The sequence below is a fragment of the Neovison vison genome, chromosome 12, assembly GCF_020171115.1.
Source record: "Neovison vison isolate M4711 chromosome 12, ASM_NN_V1, whole genome shotgun sequence".
In the NCBI taxonomy this organism is placed as follows: Eukaryota; Metazoa; Chordata; class Mammalia; order Carnivora; family Mustelidae; genus Neogale; species Neogale vison.
The window spans coordinates 101,071,949-101,080,042 of record NC_058102.1 but is presented as its reverse complement, the minus strand read 5'-3'; the positions used below and the strand labels follow the sequence as shown (position 1 = coordinate 101,080,042).

At 46.6% G+C, this 8,094-nt stretch overlaps 1 long non-coding RNA gene across 1 annotated transcript; it reads left to right on the top strand.

The window, feature by feature from the left end:
• The first annotated feature begins 1,600 nt into the window (after positions 1 to 1,600).
• LOC122891684 lies at positions 1,601 to 2,802 on the top strand. Its single transcript, XR_006381306.1, has 3 exons — positions 1,601 to 1,672; positions 1,915 to 1,940; positions 2,076 to 2,802. It is a non-coding gene; the product is annotated as an uncharacterized LOC122891684 (long non-coding RNA).
• Positions 2,803 to 8,094: the final 5,292 nt, after the last annotated feature.

Genomic DNA, 8,094 nt, shown 5'->3' with positions numbered 1-8,094 from the left:
GCTTGGGACTGAGGTGACCGAGGCCGGGCTGCGGGAGGTCGGGCTTGGGGACCCGGCGGGCGGGGCGAGGTCGCTCCGCGCCGCCCACGCCGGATGCACAGCCGGCCCTCTTCGCGCCCACGTACCCACGTGAGCGCCCAGCCGGCGACATTCCTACATCCCCCTCCCCGCCCGCTCCTACCCCTCCGAGCGGAGAGCGGAGTTTCACAACCACGCGCGGGTACACAAAAACACGGAGAAACGCACGAACGTGCACACGCGCCTCAACAACTACGCGGACGCCCGCTGCCCACACTCCGGCCTCGCGATGCTGTACGTGGGATTGCTAGGAATGAGCCGGGAAAAAGTTGGCGGAGTCTTGGGGTGCGCGGTTCCTCTCGGGCGTGCCTCCGACTCCCCTTGAGTGTGCGCTTAGGGCAGGTCTGCGAGCGCGGGGCTCTGCAGGAATTCCTCGGATATCCCAGCACTCTTACCCTGCTGCAAAAGGAGTCATTTGAAGGCCCCTGCTCAGAAACCCAGGCCTCCATCCCTGCCTCGAGTCCCTGTCGAAGTTTGGGGTACAGGAATGGGAGAGTTATGGTAGAAGCTAACGCGTCGATCAGTCGCGTCGGGCTGTTAGAGCATTGGTCAGGCAGGGATGGAAGAAGGTACCCCTCCTTCCTCTACTCGTCGCACCCTGTTTGTTAAGGATGGGGACCTGCTCCTCGGGAATTCTGTGGCAAAGCTGGGGTAGAAACGGTAAAAACGTCCCATTCTGCGGACGTTTTTAGGGGCCTGCGCTCTAGAGAGTCTAATGGAAGATGGGCGGGAGGCCGGAGAGTCCGACGTGGCTCCCTGCGGAGGAGTTGGAGGGAGGAGCTCCCTCAAGGAGCCTAGCCCCCGTCCGCAACCCACCCTCCCCGTTTGTTTCTCCTAGCCCCATCTGGTTCCCATTACACTCCCGCCCACGGCTAGGAGGTCGGGGTGGGGGTGGGGGTGGGAGGCCAGCAGGGGCTCTGAGGGCCGGTCCTGGCTCCAGGCCCCGACAAAATGAAGGCACGGTGGATGGGGAACCGAGCGGACCGGCCGGGGGTCAGGTTCTCCTTGATCCGAAACCTCAGCCCCGCCCCGCCATTCCGCACTTCTGAGTGGCTCGGGGCCTGGCAAGGCGTGGGCGGCGTGGGCCGGGACTAGTTCTACATTCCGGCTCAGCAGGGGGACCTTTCCGTCTCTGGTAGGGGCAGAAGAGGGGGAGTGCATCCCTGGGTGGGATTTCGGTACCTAAGATTCACTTCTCTTTCAGCCCCAAACGCAGTGAGGAGGTAATAGGAAAGCGCAGATCCCTCCTCCCCCAACTCCTCATCCCCAGTTCTGCAACTGGAAGGCGCGGCTAGACGGGCTCCCTCCCGGGACTCTCCCCGACCCTCTCTGAAGTGTGTGGGCACCCCCTCCCCCACTCTTCTCTGGTTATTTTGGAGCCTGGACTGCCAGCCGCTGGCCCCGGGTTTCCACGTGCCTCCTCCCTCCCCCTGCCCACGCGCCCCGTGACGCACATCCTCCGCCCACGCAGCCTCTGTTTCAGGCGCCCCCCTCCCTCCCACCCGGGCCCCTTTGGGGCGGTGCTGAGCCCCCGGGTCCGGAGGGAGACGCAGGCCCAGGAAAGAGGGCGGAGTAGCGAGTGAAGCCGGCGAGGGTAACCAGCTGGGCGCTGGGCCCTTGGGTCCCAGCCCGGGAAAGGGGACGAGGGAGGAGCCGATTCCGGGTCCTCCACTTTTTTATTCTGGGGGCGGATATTCGGCCAGAGAGGGAGGAAGGGAGACCAGCCCCAAGACCTGGGCTTGCCCACTCCCCTAGGGGAGTAAGTAGGGGGTCTCCCTGGGTGTGAACCTGTGTGGGAGAGTGGAACTCCTGAGGGTTTGTATCTTTGTTTTTCAGGGTTGTCGTGAGGTTCAAATGAGAAGGTGTGTATGAAGACTCTGTAAAGTGCCAAGCAAATTTAAGACGTTATTGCTAGTTTGTGCCTCTGTATCCTCAGATAATGTATTTATATGTTTCTTTACATCGAATTGTGTATCTGTGTCTCTGTCTCTCTCTAGGTTTGTATGTGAGCCCCTATGTGTGGATTTAAAAATATGTACATTTAAAAAAAATCATTGACTTGTGAAGCCCCGCAAGAGGCCCAGAGCGCCCCCGCAGCCGGAGCTGCTGAGACGTCTGTTCTTCGCTTCCCTCCCACTCCTGCCACCCCCAACTTCCCTCCTACTCCCTTCCGTTGAGAACTAGGAATTTCCAGCCTTTTGCAATTGGAGAGAGACAGAGACAAAGAGACCGAGACTATGAGAAGCTACAGAAAAACAAAGATAAAAGGTGGCATGGGGGGGGGTGATAAAAGGTGTTGCACAAATACAAAAATCTTATTTCTCCTTTTTTTCTCCGTGAGCCCCATTCTCCCCAGTGTGGATCAGGACCCCTCCCTACCTGACTCACCTGCTTCCTCCTCCCCCATCCGAGTGTTCTCAGAGTTTACGCATAGCATATCAAGGGATCCCATTTAATCAAGGATTAATTTATTGTCTACACCGGTCTCTTCCAGGAAGGGAAACAGTATCCCCAGTCCCAATTTTCCAAGAACAGGGGGAAAGAGTGTGAAGAAGTGGGTGGAAGAGGAGTGAGGAAATTGCTAACCAGAAGGATTGTCATTCCTGGGCACGTGCAGATTTTCATCTAGCAGATTGCACTGCTCACATTCCCCTCCACTACGTTTTTACCAGGCCAAATCAAGTTCGCTCAGCAGGGTCTGGCTCAAATGTCATCTTCCCTCATGCCCCCCCCCCACCAGGCAGAATTAATTCCTTCCATCCCTGAGAGGCCTCAAGGCTCTTTCTAAGCCTTTCAATTATACTTGCTTGTCTCTCCCTCAGCTGAAGACTTCTCTAGCGCTGGTCTGCTCTCTGGTGGGCCCTTTGAAATGAATGCATTAATGATGCTATTTCCTGGTCTGAAAAGGGCGATTGACACATTTTGCTCCAAAAGGGGCCAAACCTGGGCTAAACTATTAAGTGAAGAGGTTTCCTTTACTTAAAGTTTCCAGTGGCCCCTTGATCTTCAAAAATGTCCACTGTTGTGGGGCGTGTGACTGGCTCAGTCAGTATAGCATGTGACTCTTGATCTTGGGGTGGTGAGCTGTAGCGACAGGTTGGGCGCAGAGTTTACTTAAATTAAAAAAATAAAATGTCCAGTGTTCTGGTAAATTAATTCATACCCAGATGGGAAAGGTAGGAGACTGAAATCTTTGCTAGTAACAGAAAAATATGAATATAAAATAACGATCCTCATTTTTTTCTCTTTGTAACATGTTATAATTGTGGTCTAGGGAGTGTTCTCCTTCAGTTAGTCATTTTACAAGAGATGCTTCACCGGGCGAAGACAAATAATCCTAACCTCTGCCTTGAAGGAGGTAGGGAGATAGTGCAACAAAAGGGGTACCCAATAATGACAGAAGAATAGGGGGCAACTGATGTCTTCTGGTGTTGTAGGAAACTGGTTTAGACAGGCATCCAAAGTACTTGTTGATGTAGCCTAGGATATTGATGTATGAATAGATTTCTAGGGCCAGTCAAGGCAGAATAGAATGGAAACTTACATGGAGATATGAAACAGAATATATTTCAGAAACTAGAAATTATTCATTATTGGGGCACCTGGGTGACTCAGTGGGTTAAGCCTCTGCCTTCGGCTCAGGTCTCTCTTGCTCTGTCAAATAAATAAAAATCTTTAAAAAAATAAAGAAATTATTCATTATTGCTGGATAGGCCACCCAGGGAGGGGCACCTGATTGGCTCAGTCAGTTACAGTGTCCTACTCTTGGTTTCGGCTTAGGTCATGATCTCAGGATTGTAAGATTTGTCTCCCTATCAGCTCAGTGCTCAGCATGGAGTCAAATTGTCCTCCCTCTGGTCCTCCGCCCCCTCCCCTTCCATGCCTGTGTGTGCGCTTTCTCTTTCTGTCTCAAATAAATAAATAAATAAATAAGGGATTCATGGGTGGCTCAGTGGGTTAAAGCATCTGCCTTCCACTCAGATCATGATCCCAGGGTCCTGGGATCGAGCCCCACATCAAGCCCCGCATCGGGCTCTCCCCTCAGCAGGGAGCCTGCTTCCCTGCCTCTCTGCCTACTTGTGATCTCTATCTGTCAAATAAATAAATAAAAATTTTAAAAATAAATAAATAAATATTTTTAACTTTTTCTAACATTTAAATTCAATTAATTAAAGTATAATGTCTTACTTGTTTCAGGTGGTAAGATCTGTGATTCATCAGTTTTACATAATACCTAGTGCTCATTACAACACATACCCTACTAAATAAAATCTTTAGAAGAAAACCAACCCAGGAAGGTGTACAAGTCCATTTTATTAAGTGTATTTTAGACTTGTGCTTTCTCAAACTATGGCAAAGGACCAATTAAAAAAATTCCAGGGCGCCTGGTTGGCTCAGTTGGTTAAGTGTCTGCCTTCAGCTCAGGTCATGTTCCCAGGGTCCTGGGACTGAGCCCTGCATTGGGCTCCCTGCTCAGCAGGGAGCCTGCTTCTCTCTCTCCTGCTCCCCCTGCTTGTGCTCTCTCTCTCTCTTAAGTAAATAAATAAAACCTTTTAAAAATTCTAATCCATTGTTCCCTACTTCTGTAAAATACACCGAATGTGAATTGTTAGAAAAGTAAAACAAAGTCCATATTTTTATTAGATTCAACAAATACAAAAATTCTCTGTCAAACTGCAAGAAAAGTTTCTAAATGCTTACACTTAATTTCTGAAATACTTTCATTGCAGATTGGTAACAAACTTTGAACAGCCCAGTTGTAGTTCGTTTCTTTACATCTATGTTTTAGATCATAGTCATGACCCGGGGCTTCATCACTGGAGAAACTAGGGAATCATAAGGACTTTGTAATATGGAAGTGACACAGGCAGATCTGCATTTAAGAGTAGTGTGGATGAAGGGTTTTATGGTTGCAAAAACCACAGGAAACCAGCTTGGAGAAAATTAAAGTGGTTCAAGTGAAAGGTGGTAAGATGTATGCAAATAGCCCAAGTAGCTGGGATTCTAGCTTGGGCGACTGAAGAGTTGAAATAGAGTGTCTTCACAAATTTTTATGGTCTGTAATCCTCCTAGATTAAAAAAAATAATAATTGTGAAAACAAAAACTTTTTCTTAACTCATTTGACACCACAACCTAATCTGACCCGAACTTACTTGTGGCATACCTCCGAAATTTATATCAAGTTGTTTATAGTTTCATTTATCCCACTTTTGTTTATCCCAGTGTGAATAATTATGTCTCAATGCAGAAAAATTAATTTGTTTGATTACAGGGTACTGTCCTAGGCCCCATTGGGATTGTTGCCCTATATGTTGTATATGCACCATATTACCTTTCTAAAATCCAAAAATATTCTAAAACACATTTACTACCCAGATTTTCCACCCCATTTACTCAACAGTCTTGGCCTGAGTTTTTGGCTATTTGCATACATCAGATCCACCTGCGGATAATGAATATTCATTGCATTGTGTGCTATAGACTCTGAAAATGACTCCTTTTTAAAAGATTTTATTTATTTTATTTATTTTTAAAGATTGTATTTATTCGTTTGAGAGAGAGAGTCAGAGAGAGCACAGGCAGAGGGAGAGGCAGGAAGAGAGGGAGAAGCAGACTCCCCATGGATTTGGGGGGCTCTATCCTTAGGACCCTGAGATCATGACCTGAGCTAGGAGAGATGTTTAACCATCTGAATCATGCAGGTGTCCCTTAAGATTTTATTTTTAAGTAATCTCTGCATCCAATGCGGGACTCAAATTTACAACCCCAAGATCAAGAGTCACATGCTCTACTGATCCAGACTGGCACCCCCAGAAGCAGATTCTTAAAAGTGTTTTGAGCAGTGTCCTCATGGTAAAATAAAGCTAAAAGCTTCTTTTGTGACTACCTTGAAGTGTCAGAACTTTTTTGGATGGTAAGGTGGAATGTTTTTATGGGCAATACAGTCTCATTACTGTATATCTCCTTTGCACATGTCAAAAGCCAATGATCAGTGATCTTCTGGAATTAGTTCCCAAATCTGGAATTAGTTCCTCTGTTCTCTGGCCTTTATTCAAAACCAAAGAGTGAGCTCTGAATGGTGACAATTTGCGGCCTAGTAGAAAATGAGATGTGTGTGTGTGTGTGTGTGTGTGTGTGTGTATGCATGTTTGTTTTTTTTGAATTTACATGGGGCACCAAGATAGCTCAGTGGATTAAGCCTCTGCCTTCCGCTCAGGTCATGATCTCAGGGTCCTGGGATCAAGCCCCACATAGGGCTCTCTGCTCAGCAGGGAACCTGCTTCCCCTTCCCCCTCTGCCTGCATCTCTGCCTCCTTGTGATCTCTCTCACTGTGTCAAATAAATAAAATCTTTTTAAAAAGAACATTTGAATTTACAGAAAAATTGAGAAGATTAATATAGAGAGTTCCCATATACCATATATTCAGTTTCACTATTGTTGCCTTTTACCAGTGTGGTGCATTTGCCAACATTAATGGACCAGTATTCTTATGTTATTATTAATGAAAAGTCTACAGTTTACTCAGATTTTCTGAGTTTTACCTAATATTTTTTTCTATCCAGAAATAGCTGGCTGTTACAAGTTCTCAGTCTTTCCTTGTTTTTGATGACCTTGATAGTTTTGAGGAGTACTTGTCAGGTATTTTTTAGTTTGACCCTCTATTGGAATTTATTTTTTTCTCATTATTAGGTTAGTTTTATGCGTTTGGGGGAGGAAAACCACAGACATTAAATGCCATTTTCATTGCATGACATCAGGCATACATAGTATCTATGTGATTTAGTACTGTTGATACTGACCTCTCCAGGTCAGCAGGGGGAATGTGCGTGAGAGAGACACACGATGACTACTGCAGCAGGGGTAACCTAGACTTTTCTTTTTGAGGATGAAATCTCTTCTCCTGAGCATAGCTCAGACCCATTTTGACTCTTTAAAAATACTTTGTTTTTGAAAGCTTGAAACTTTCCCAGCAGTAACCTCCTTCCCAGAACTTCCTCTCAGCTCACTGGGCTCCACAATCTCTAGTGCTCCCACCCACCACTCTCAGATCCTCTAAAAAAGTCAGATGCTTCAATTTCTACTAACATTAACTGAATATCTGTTTATGTGCTAGACATTCTTCTAGGCCCTCATTGAGTTAAATCATTTAACAGAAAGCAGCCTGATGCATAGAAAGAACCTGGGCTTTTGGGTAAGACTTGGGTTCAAACCTTAGCCCAGATCAATTAACTATGCAATCTTGGGCAGGTTCTGTGTCCTAGCCTTGGCTTCTTAAATGGAGATATTTGTTTCGCATCTTGCTGCAAGGAATAAAAACTTTTCTCCTAATCCTCACATTCATTTCACTTCCAAACCTCTCATCTTCATGGGTACCTGGCTGAATCTAAAGAGCATGCCACTCTTGATCTCAGGGTGGAGTTCAAGCCCCACGTGGACTGTAGAGATTAAACAACAACAACAACAACAACAAAAATTACCCCCAAAACCCTATACCTACATTTTTAAAAAAATTACTGTTTTTTTTTTTTAGTAATCACTACACCCAGTGTGGGGCTCGAACTCACGACCCGAAATCAAGAGGGGCGGAATCAGCCAGGCACCGCCCTAGTCCTACATTTTTTTTTTTTAAAGATTTTATTTATTTATTTGACAGAGATCACAAGTAAGCAGAGAAGCAGGCAGAGAGAGAGAGAGGAAGGGAAGCAGGCTCCCTGCTGAGCAGAAAGCCCGATGCGGGGCTGTATTCCAGGACCCTGAGACCATGACCGAGCCAAAGGCAGAGGCTTAAACCACTGAGCCACCCAGGCGCCCCTCTAGTCCTACATTTTTAAATGCTAATGTTTTTTCCCATAAAACACTGACACAATTTTTTCTGTGTGACTTGTTTTAAATCATATAGGACTTTGGAGGATAGGTAGTCTTTAAAAAATTGTCTCGTCTGGGACCCCTACTTATAAAGAGGTCTCAAGGGTAAGTCTCCCATAACAAGCAGATCGTGGTTAAAAAGGAAAGA